This window comes from Culex pipiens, chromosome 3, assembly GCF_016801865.2.
Source record: "Culex pipiens pallens isolate TS chromosome 3, TS_CPP_V2, whole genome shotgun sequence".
In the NCBI taxonomy this organism is placed as follows: Eukaryota; Metazoa; Arthropoda; class Insecta; order Diptera; family Culicidae; genus Culex; species Culex pipiens.
Genome location: NC_068939.1, coordinates 139,931,811 through 139,944,165, shown reverse-complemented (window position 1 = coordinate 139,944,165; position 12,355 = coordinate 139,931,811). Strand labels below are relative to the sequence as shown.

At 38.1% G+C, this 12,355-nt stretch overlaps 1 protein-coding gene across 3 annotated transcripts in view; it reads left to right on the top strand.

Annotated features, from left to right (window-relative positions):
* LOC120421251 (uncharacterized) overlaps nucleotides 1-12,355 on the top strand; it is a 156,396-nt gene that overhangs the window by 40,971 nt on the left and 103,070 nt on the right. For all 3 annotated transcript variants that reach the window (XM_052711304.1, XM_052711305.1, XM_039584452.2), the window contains exon 3: nucleotides 6,429-6,491. The gene's annotated coding sequence lies outside the window, so the exon portion shown is untranslated. The remainder of the gene's footprint in view (nucleotides 1-6,428; nucleotides 6,492-12,355) is intronic.

Genomic DNA, 12,355 nt, shown 5'->3' with positions numbered 1-12,355 from the left:
GTATGGACTGTGTGTGGCCAACCCCAGTACATGTTTTAAAAATGATAATGTTGAGAAAAACCTTACATGTTGGAAAATATTTCAAAAACAAATTGAAATCCTATCAAAGTCACCCCGGTTTACGGTAGTTTATTAGTTATTTTTTGGAGTGTTATTTCTACAGGAATCAAAACTATCTTCGATTAATGTGCATTTATAGTAGAATAAGTTTGTTATGAAATGTGGATTTTTTTTTTAATTAAGGCTGTTGCAAATAATTTTCAAAAGTAATGTTACCTTCCCTTAATATTGACCCGAAAAACTACAAGATTTCAATTTTATTAGACGTAAAATCAGCAGAAAACAATTTAAAATGTTTTTTCTAGCGTTGACATATTTTTTGAAATTAAATATGTCTTTACTGATTTTTTTTATAATAATTACATTTCTTTTACATGCTTAGTGGTATGGCTTAGTGCTTTTCATCTTTGTTGGAGCGCGGGTTCGATTCCCGTCTTATCCTCCTGGCCTTCTATCGGATGGGGAAGTAAAACGTTGGTCCATTTGCGTAAAAGAGGTTGTGAGTGACTCACCACACATAATCTTCGGACGCCTAGAAATGAGCAGAAACTTGCAATAGAGACCACAAAAGACCCGAGGGTCGTTAAAGTGGATTGCTTTGCTTTTTTTTTGTATTTTTTGTATTTTTCTTTTTATTATTAACTGTTCACATTAATTTATTAACTTCAAATTATTGTACATTTTTGCATTGAATTGAAAGCGTTGACAATTTTTTTTCGCATGTTTGGACTTTGGTCAGAGTCGAGGGACGTAAATAAAAAAAAATACGGCAATGGCCTTATTTATCTTTGTTGAATTTTTTCATAATTATTAAATTTCATGCACATTTCATTTCATGTATCTACTTGCTTGCACGCTTCCAACCACTCCCTTTTGGCCGGCAGTAATGTGAAAATTAACTATTATGTGATAAATAAGTACCTTCTTTGACTGACCAAAAGTGTAAACTTAGAAGTTATCTTATCCAATAAAATAACAATTACAGTTTTTATATCAAATAACCTTTCCAATGATCAGTTTGACGTGATCAATTCAATTTGCCCACTTTTGGGTTGATTTTATTTTAGAAAAGCAATAATTATCATGGTCACTCTGATTTCCAATATAACGTTATTTGACGAAACAATTTTTTACAGCACTATTTAAAGAAAACTGTTTTTAAGAAAACTTACACGGAAAAATAAATAAATAAAAATAATGGGGACAAGATGAAGTTTGCTGGTTTCAGGTCATTGGATCTTTGTGTTGAATGGGCATAAGATTTCAAATTGATATGCCTTTTGTGCTTTTATTTGGGTCAATAATCCAACAGTAAATCCCAACCAGTCAGCTATCCCCAGAAAAACAAACTTGTTCAATAATTCAGCAGTTGTGATTAGCAATTAATGAGTTTTTCCCCCTGACCAGGGCTCACTCACATTCCGCGGGACCAGGACCGTAATTGAAAAACTTTTCCCATCGGTTGTGACGCGCACAATCTGATAAGCCTTGTACCATAATTGGGCCAATTTCCATACAGCGCCTGTGTCTGTTGCGATGTTGGTGCGCGATCGCGCAAGTATTTACGACTTGCCAAAAATGTACGACAACACCCCACCTTAGCTCCCGGTAATTGGTCCAGTTAAATTAGACTCGACACGTGGAATGATACATGGGGTGTCATTTAGCAACGGCTTAACCCTTAACTTTCGCATGTTTCGGGCGATTGTGTAGCATTATGCTTCAAGGTTTGGAAACTACGGACTTAATGGAACTGAAATTGGTTCACGGCCAGATTTCGGACATTTAAGGGTTAAGCAGGCTCAATCAAGGGCTGTCACCGTAAATTTAACCTGGCCTACGGCAGGGTTAGCTGCTCGGCTTAGGAACGTGGCTGGAATTTATTTGACTGACAATCTCGTGACGGGAATGTCGACGAGGCCACATGCAACAGGACATCACCGGGCGGGAGGAGCAAACTTGGAAATGGTGGCGATGTTCTTTGGCATTCCGGTGGCGATGCTCTAATGGGTTGAATATGCAAATGTCATTATACGCTTTCTTTGAATGTAAAATTAAGGGATGCTGGTGATGATTTTTCGGGAAGAAGACGAGCGCGTAAACTCATTAGCAAGTTGTTGCCAAAGTTTACAAGTTTTACACAGCTGCCCTAATTGCCATCCCTGCCACATTATAACCCTGTTTCAGGGTCTACTAATAATGTTTCATCCAATTAAAACACATTCCAATTAATGTTGAATCAGATTATTCCATTTCCATTTACAATTTTATGACTGTTTCGGAAAAGTTTTCTCTCCAACCTCGAATTTAATTTCACTTTTATCTGAACACATCGGGGTACATCATAAAATCTTTCCCTTTCTGTTCAGCACACGTGTTCCAACCGTGACTTTGTAAGCCACACACGTGTAGACAAAATTTGGTTAAAACTTTAACCAACACGTTGGAGGAGTGTAGTCACAATACGTGCCTAAACCATCGGGATCAGCTCGGAGGAAAGCCATAAAAGGACGAATCCCGCCGATTTCCATTTTGAAGATAGCATTTCAGTCTCCTTTTCCTGGTTTTCTTACGGGAAGGCGTCGTTACATTTCAAACGGTATTGATTCAAATTTACATTTACTAGCATATCATGGAGCATTCGAAGAATTTTCACACTTTCGACAAGTGGGCAGATTTGTGTCTTCCTTTGAAGTAGGAATCCCAACTGGTTTGTTTTCTTCGATCGTCGTTGAAGTATTCGTTTAAGGTGGCACGAACCTACTTCGGGATTAAGCTTCAAACAGATCATCGGAACGAGACCAGAACCAGAGAAGAAAGTCTTAATTAAATTTCCCAGTCCCAGTTTCAATCGAGCTTATTTGTTCGAATTTCCATGTGACACAGAAACTTTCATGCTCTCACCGAGACGACATCGGCACCCGTAATGGGAGCGGAAATTAACGCCCAGCCGCGTAGCTTTTCCTTTCCGAGCGATTTCGAAAGTATGGCGTAAAAGCATTGGGATTGAATCGTTGCATGGTGGATGGGCTCTATCCAACAGGGCCGGAAGGTGCAATGGCGGGGGAGGAGGTTGTGTGGTGATCGGAGTGTCACATTATTTGTGGTGTGTTAACACGTAACTTGGTGGGGAAATTCTTTGTCGTCTGGTTTTGAGGTTGACAATGCATTAAGTAAAAAGAGGATTGTTTGTAGCATTTTCTTCGAGCTTCGTCCCCAAGTATGAGAAATGTAATATAATTTTATAATATTAATGAACAATATGAGCAATTCCAGCTCAAATCAGTAATTTTTGTGGTACTTTTGTACCCGACCCTCTCCGATTTCAATGAAACTTTGTAGACATGTTATCCTAGGCCTATATAAGCCATTTTTGTGTATATGGAGCCAATTGTACTCGAAAATAACATTTGAGAAAGAGCGTATGTTGTTTAAATATGTTTGTATTTTGCAATTTAAAAATTACCTACTGTATCTCGAAGCCGTTGCATTGTATCAAAAAGTGGTCAATGACAAACTTGTAGGAAATTGGACAGACTTTCTGAAAAAAAATACACTGAAACAAAATTACACGCCACTTCTATGTCTTTTTGTAACATCTTAGGCTATTTCCTCAAAAAATTACAATGAAAAAAAAATCGTGACATCACCTTAAAATTTAACTTTTATGCTTAAAAATCTAAAAACCCGAATAAAAGTGGCGTGTATTTTTGTTTGATTGTATTTTTTCAGAAAGCCCGTCTAATTTCCTACAAGTTTGCAACCTAGTGCTTAAAATTTGGCTTGCGCCATTTCGAGATATTTAAGTTTTAAATTTGCATCTTTTTTTACATTAAAATGGCTGTAACTTTTAACCCTAAAGTCCAAATTGACTTGTCAGATAATAAAAATGTTCATTTTTTAGAACTCTAAAAGTGCCCTGAATAACACTTTTCTCTTAAACTTAACCTTGAATTGCTTCATTAAAAAAACTGTAAAAAAAAAATTGGTCATAGAAGGCGTAGATTGCGAGATAATATTTTGGTGTCTTAGACAAAGTTGCTTAGATTGGCAAGCCCAACAATTTTTTAGAAGACACAAAAAACCCAAAAATGTTCCTGAAAAGTTAGATTTTCAAAATCACCCTAATAGTGATCCACCCTAATTTTCAACCAAACCAAAAGTTACCCCTTTTCATGTGGAACAACTCTTCTAAAGACACCAAAGCTCAAAAACTTCACCATTTTTCGGAAAATCAATTTTCCACTTAATTTTGCGATCTGGACCACTGTGCAATGCTTTTTAAAGATCAAAAATTGGTTGAAATAGTAGTTTATGCAACAAGTTGCAAAAAGAGGATTTTTTCAGCACGAGTCGTACATTTATCCAACGAGGTTCACCGAGTTGGATAAATACGAAGAGTGCTGAAATATCAAGTTTTGCAACGAGTTCCATACAGTATTTTTTGCAATGCCAAAAAACACACAAAGAGTGAAATTTTATGTAAAATTTTCATTTTTTTTTCAATAAATCGTTTAAATAAAAAAAAAATTGAATGGTGTTACTTTCCAAAACAAGTGCTGAAAAGTTCAACTTTTCAGCACCCATTTGAGTGCTGAAAAGTAGAACTTTTCAGCATTTATTTTGAAAAGTGTTGCTATTCGATTCTGTTATTTTTGGTACAGAAAAGTAGGCTATTTCGTCGTTCAAGAATGACAGGAAAAGTAAGTAGTTTCACGACGGAATTGCAAAAAATGTTTTTTCGATTTTTTTAATCGAAGTCCGTCTAAATGCAGAGGGGTTTTAGAGGGTTAGGGTTGTGCTTCTATATCTCATCTAAATGCAACTTTTTTTGTCTCTTTTTTAGACATTTTCACCCATCAGAATCTATCTTTCACAAGCATACCTTCACCTTCAATCTTTACCTTCTGCAATATTTCACGCTGAAAAGAAAACTTACAACACGCCAAGCAAAAGCCAATCAAGCAAACCAACCCCTCCTTGGCCGGGGAAGGCTGGGGTGCCAAAAAAGCTCCTGCTGCAGCCGTGAAGAGCACCAAGCTTCATGAAGCAATTGCCACTCGTCTTTGCACCTGAGATTGCACTCCAGGACTTGACTTTCACTCTGTACAGCTTCAACGATTTTCGTTTTTAGGACAGCAAAAAAAAAAAAAAAAAAAACTGGAGTGTTTCTGCTAAAGAGTCGTGCCCAATGAACAAGATAAAATTCAATTTGGCGAGCAGGCGATTTTTTTTTTGGTGAAGATTAAGGGTCGGATTAAAAGATCTTTAACCTGTTCGAGAGGGGGGTGTGATGTTCTGGTGGAACGTTGTTTTACGTTTTAAAAATAGACCGAAACGTTTGGCAGTGGTATCGATTAGATTCCCCCTTTTTTGGGGTATATTTTATATTGGTTGTAACAGCCTTGAAAATGAAATTTTGTAACACAGGAAAAGGTATTGCAAAATTCGAACGGTGTTTTGCATCAGCAAAAATATTTTCGTGAGGTGGAAAATTGGAAAAGGGGTAAAATGGAAATTCAATGTGCTAGCTCTACAGTTTGTGTTTGGTAAAAAGTAAGGTTTAAGGGGTGGACAATAGTGTGATCCTTGATTGAATGACATTAACTAACATATCGATAGGTTTACTATCCCGAATGTGTTGATCTCATTGTCAACATTGGCATGCTTTGAACTGGTATCCCCGATATGTCTTATTGCAGATAGGGCATAATAGTATCAACATTTAATTGAAACAAACATACAAAGTAAAAAAAATCATGGTAATATTACATGTGCCCCTTATCTTTTATGTCAGAAAAATATGTAATTTTACCTCTGAAAATGTGTAATTGTACCACTCTTCTGATGTAATGTCACTTTTTCAGTCTAAATTGAGGTAAAACAACATCATGAAAAGGTAATATTCAATCTTCCAAAATTACAAATTCCAAATTTAATTTTTTAACTGTGTAAAATTTTCATTTATTAATAACTAGACATCTCCAGAGTTTTTTTAAAGACCCTATAAGCTATTATGTTTCATATGTTTATAGGACCTTTTCAAAAAAATAAAAATAAAAAACTCAAGATCTGAATAATTTCGTAGAATCACACCTTTCATGATTGGACCACACTAGTGAGCTTATCTAGTGAAGAACGTCTGCAAAACACGTTTCCTGATTGGTATCCGAGTGTTTCCACGTGTACTTTGAAACAGGTAGAACGGCGTACCGCTCTGAACTTCTTACATTTTCTCCCTCAACACGTTATCTTCGTAGAAGATTACGATGCTGTTAAGTGGAAAGCCGTGTGTTGCTGGCAATGGGCAGATTACCGTTGATGCAGAATACACCAGACTAAAGCTGTTTCTTCTTTCCACATTGCAGGTTTCTTTTTTGTGCTCATCCTACGACACTGAGCGCCTGAACGTGATCTTTTGAATGTTAGAGGTAAGACTTTGCTCGAGATTCAGATTTCAAATAATGCGCAGCAAATCTTTCGATAGAACCTGTGAGGAAGGGGGAGGGATCGTCCAGGGAAATACGAAAACAGAATCGACGACTTGATTAAAAATTTTCCTCCTTTTCTAACAACAATAAAGCAGCCTGTTGCCGGGTATTGTTGATCCACCTCACGTACGAAAACTTCCCTCTGGCTCAGATTTCCATCCAAGACGTGGACTTGAGCGACCCTAGGAACCCGGATGAATTTCCTACTCAGGAAGCAGCGTCGTGCTCGTTGCTCTTGTTTGTTGTGTAATGAAAAATTTATTCAAATTAAAATTCATAACTTTCGCTTCGGTTGTGCTGGCCGGAACAAGTGAGACAACGAGCTACAAGTTTGCACTGATTCGAGTGTTTTGCTATGCTGCTGCAACAGGGCCCTGACTTCCGGTGTGGACTTTTCGGTCCTGGCCGAGCGATGCACAGAGTGGATCAAATATGGAAGGTTTTATGAGCGTTCTTTTTTTTCAGCTGGCAGCTTCACGAGACAAATTGTGATTATCAAGTGGAGAAAAAGACAAAATAATACAATAGTAATTAAATTCATACAGGTCTTACAGAAAAGTTTGTTTTGTATACAGTGAGTCAAATATTTGTCCGTACCCCCCCGTACGGAAAATGTTTGTGATATGAAAGTACATAAAATTCGACTAAAGTGCCATGTTTTATACATCAATCGACGCGGCAGAATGTCCTCTTTAAGACACTGTCATTGGATTTGCAAAAAAACTTTTTCTTAAAAAATACAAAAATATTTTACTGAAAAAAGACAAATAAAGAGGTCAAATAATTGTCCGTACCCCTAATAAAAGTACAAAATCTGATCGATTTAAGTGAATTCATTTATGAAATGTTGTTTCTGTGTCAAATACTAGTACCTCTAGCCAGTTTGTGACAACTTTGAACTTCTGATAACTTTATTAAGTTAGTTTATATTAAAAATTGGATTAAATTTAGTTTTTTTTATGTAAAACTTATCAAAATATTAGTTTATAAACAACTATTTTTATAAAATTGCTATTTTATGTTGTAAGAGTCTCTATTTAACAAGTTTTAACAATATTTGTTCGAAATATACATTGTTTTCATCTTTTTTATTGACATTTTTCGACCAAAAATACTGTTTCGGAACAATACCGTTAAACAATCCGGATTGTCCCGGAACCGGTTTAACCCCTCGGAGGGAAATTTTGTGGTGGTCAGATAGAGGACAAAAAAACCCACCTCTTGCAATTTAAAGCATCCAATTTCGTCCACTATAGCCCGATTACGAGTCCCTAGTCTGAAATTTGAAATTTTCAAATTCCCCAAGCAAAACATTCTGTCCCAGGACGGTACAAAAATTCTCAGTACGGAAAGTGAAAATTTCAAATTTCAGACTAGGGACTCGTAATCGGGCTATAGTGGACGAAATTGGATGCTTTAAATTGCAAGAGGTGGGTTTTTTTGTCCTCTATCTGACCACCACAAAATTTCCCTCCGAGGGGTTAAACCGGTTCCGGGACAATCCGGATTGTTTAACGGTATTGTTCCGAAACAGTATTTTTGGTCGAAAAATGTCAATAAAAAAGATGAAAACAATGTATATTTCGAACAAATATTGTTAAAACTTGTTAAATAGAGACTCTTACAACATAAAATAGCAATTTTATAAAAATAGTTGTTTATAAACTTATGTTTTGATAAGTTTTACTTTAAAAAACTAAAATTAAACCAATTCCTAATATAAACTAACTAAACTAAGTTATCAGAAGTTCAAAGTTGTCACAAACTGGCTAGAGGTACTAGTATTTGACACAGAAACAACATTTCATAAATAAATTCACTTAAATCGATCAGATTTTGTACTTTTACAAGGGGTACGGACAATTATTTGACCTCTTTTTTTGTCTTTTTTCAGTAAACTATTTTTGTATTTTTTAAGAAAAAGTTTTTTGCAAATCCAATGACAGTGTCTTAAAGAGGACATTCTGCCGCGTCGATTGATGTATAAAACATGGCACTTTAGTCGAATTTTATGTACTTTCATATCACAAACATTTTCCGTACGGGGGGGTACGGACAAATATTTGACTCACTGTACATTGTAAAATCATTTCAAATATCTGTCATCGTTATTTATCAAACAGTAATTATAGTCATAAGTTTATGGATAGAGAGTGCAGTTAAAAACTATGAGTGCGGTGCCTGTGTGGACGCTCAGTCCTGTTTTTTCGTGTTATTTTCCGTCTCTTTTGTGTCGCTGTTCGAGTGCGAGTAGTGCGGTGCCTGTGTGGACGCTCAGTCCTGTTTTTTCGTGTTATTTTCCGTCTCTTTTATGTCGCTGTTCGAGTGCATGGAATTGGTCATTATAATTAAATAATGGCATCAGTAGTGCGGTGCCTGTGTGGACGCTCAGTCCTGTTTTTTCGTGTTATTTTCCGTCTCTTTTGTGTCGCTGTTCGAGTGCATGGGGTGATTGGTCATTATAATTAAATAATGGCATCAGTAGTGCGGTGCCTGTGTGGACGCTCAGTCCTGTTTTTTCGTGTTATTTTCCGTCTCTTTTGTGTCGCTGTTCGAGTGCGAGTAGTGCGGTGCCTGTGTGGACGCTCAGTCCTGTTTTTTCGTGTTATTTTCCGTCTCTTTTATGTCGCTGTTCGAGTGCATGGGGTGATTGGTCATTATAATTAAATAATGGCATCAGTAGTGCGGTGCCTGTGTGGACGCTCAGTTCTGTTTTTTCGTGTTATTTTCCGTCTCTTTTATGTCGCTGTTCGAGTGCATGGAATTGGTCATTATAATTAAATAATGGCATCAGTAGTGCGGTGCCTGTGTGGACGCTCAGTCCTGTTTTTTCGTGTTATTTTTCGTCTCTTTTGTGTCGCTGTTCGAGTGCGAGTAGTGCGGTGCCTGTGTGGACGCTCAGTCCTGTTTTTTCGTGTTATTTTCCGTCTCTTTTGTGTCGCTGTTCGAGTGCATGGGGTGATTGGTCATTATAATTAAATAATGGCATCAGTAGTGCGGAGCCTGTGTGGACGCTCAGTCCTGTTTTTTCGTGTTATTTTCCGTCTCTTTTGTGTCGCTGTTCGAGTGCGAGTAGTGCGGTGCCTGTGTGGACGCTCAGTCCTGTTTTTTCGTGTTATTTTCCGTCTCTTTTATGTCGCTGTTCGAGTGCATGGGGTGATTGGTCATTATAATTAAATAATGGCATCAGTAGTGCGGTGCCTGTGTGGACGCTCAGTTCTGTTTTTTCGTGTTATTTTCCGTCTCTTTTATGTCGCTGTTCGAGTGCATGGAATTGGTCATTATAATTAAATAATGGCATCAGTAGTGCGGTGCCTGTGTGGACGCTCAGTCCTGTTTTTTCGTGTTATTTTTCGTCTCTTTTGTGTCGCTGTTCGAGTGCGAGTAGTGCGGTGCCTGTGTGGACGCTCAGTCCTGTTTTTTCGTGTTATTTTCCGTCTCTTTTGTGTCGCTGTTCGAGTGCATGGGGTGATTGGTCATTATAATTAAATAATGGCATCAGTAGTGCGGTGCCTGTGTGGACGCTCAGTTCTGTTTTTTCGTGTTATTTTCCGTCTCTTTTATGTCGCTGTTCGAGTGCATGGAATTGGTCATTATAATTAAATAATGGCATCAGTAGTGCGGTGCCTGTGTGGACGCTCAGTCCTGTTTTTTCGTGTTATTTTTCGTCTCTTTTGTGTCGCTGTTCGAGTGCGAGTAGTGCGGTGCCTGTGTGGACGCTCAGTCCTGTTTTTTCGTGTTATTTTCCGTCTCTTTTGTGTCGCTGTTCGAGTGCATGGGGTGATTGGTCATTATAATTAAATAATGGCATCAGTAGTGCGGTGCCTGTGTGGACGCTCAGTCCTGTTTTTTCGTGTTATTTTCCGTCTCTTTTGTGTCGCTGTTCGAGTGCGAGTAGTGCGGTGCCTGTGTGGACGCTCAGTCCTGTTTTTTCGTGTTATTTTCCGTCTCTTTTATGTCGCTGTTCGAGTGCATGGAATTGGTCATTATAATTAAATAATGGCATCAGTAGTGCGGTGCCTGTGTGGACGCTCAGTCCTGTTTTTTCGTGTTATTTTTCGTCTCTTTTGTGTCGCTGTTCGAGTGCGAGTAGTGCGGTGCCTGTGTGGACGTGCAGTCCTGTTTTTTCGTGTTATTTTCCATCTCTTTTGTGTCGCTATTTGTGTACATGGGGTGATTGGATTTCTTCTGATTCGTGTTGTTTTCATCTCTTTTGTGTCGTTGTTTGTGTGTATGGGGTGATTGGTCTTCTTCTTCTTCTTTTTTTTATTTTTAGTTCGCGCGTTCGTTGGCCAATGAGTTTATTTTTGTCCTCTTTACATAGTTTTCGATAGAAACGATCCGAATTCTTTTTTTTTCGAGACAACCAAGTCGTATTGCTGGATTAAGTCCTTTCTATATCATCGATGATCGGAAGGCACGCCGACGAATATGTTTTAAGGCTTATGATATAAAATCATTTTAATGAATAAAGCCCTTCTTACATCACCGTTGATCGGAAGGCACGCTGACGAAGAATTTCTGGAGGATCGCGGTCGAATTAATACTATATTTAAAATTCTAGATAGCTATCTTTCGGATTCGATTGTGAGTAGCGGGACTTCACGGTTACTATGCAACGTATTTTTTGGAGTCTTTTTATATTTTAAATTTATAAGTCCTTCTTTTATCATCGTTGATAGGAAGGCACGCCGCCGGTTAAGTTCGTTTAAGTTATTGTTTTAATTTCATTACAATCGGTTACGTGGTGTCCTGTTTTCTTTTCGTTTATATTCGTTGATCGTAATAATTTATTCCAACTGGCAGCTTTAGTATTAGCTCATCTACTATTTTTGACATTTGCTCACGTTATCTTAATTGTACCAACAGTAAAAATATACTGATAAGTCCAGCCCATAGCATTACCGCTCGGTTGGCACGCGTTCGATTAAAACAAACTTTTCAAATAATCAATTATTTATCTTTCCGCAGCCGGCTGCCTAAGATTTAAAATTTCAACCGATAAACAAAATGCTCATGGTCACATCACTGCCACTCGTGAATCCTGACCTCATACCCATCTACTAACCCCCTCAAAACTCATGTGATACTTTGTCGGAGAAGCAGTCGATTGGGCGGTCTCTATCACTCAAGTATCGGACTAACATTCCCATCCACTTCCCCGTGACCCTACCACTGGTTGTGGCCGGCGCCGGTATTGATCAGCATGATAGGGGCCTTTGAGAAGTTGCGAAGCGAGGAAAGATAGCACCCACTTATCTTCCACGGCTCGTGGATGTAACTTCTGGAGGTCCTGGTCAATAACGGAGTAGCAACTGCGGGTGGGCACCTATGCTTATGCTTAGAGAGTGCAGTTAAAAACTATGTTATACAAAATTTAATAAAATTTAAATCTTGTTTACTCAAAGGGGATTTCCTGTAGATGGTCACATCCATCATAGTTAATCCCAATAAATGTGATAAAAGATTGGTTGAAATGAAATCACAATATCAATTTGTTAATAGGGTTAAGGATTCCCCAAAAATCCTACTTTAGAATCATTAGACCGCAAATCGACCGTGAATTTCCCCCGCGAAATTGATCCAAATTGCTTCTCCCCACCCACCACATCAGCTAACGAGATCGGATTTAGCCAAACATTCATTTCTCAGGCTAATCCCCCATCCTTGGAAAAGCTTCGCTTGCGGGATGTCATCCATCGTCTCACATTTCATCGGCGTCTGGTAAATCTGCGTGTTTTCCGCTGTTCGTCACCGTCGTGCTGACTTGTCGTACGTGCATTTTGGGCCAAATTGAGTTAGGA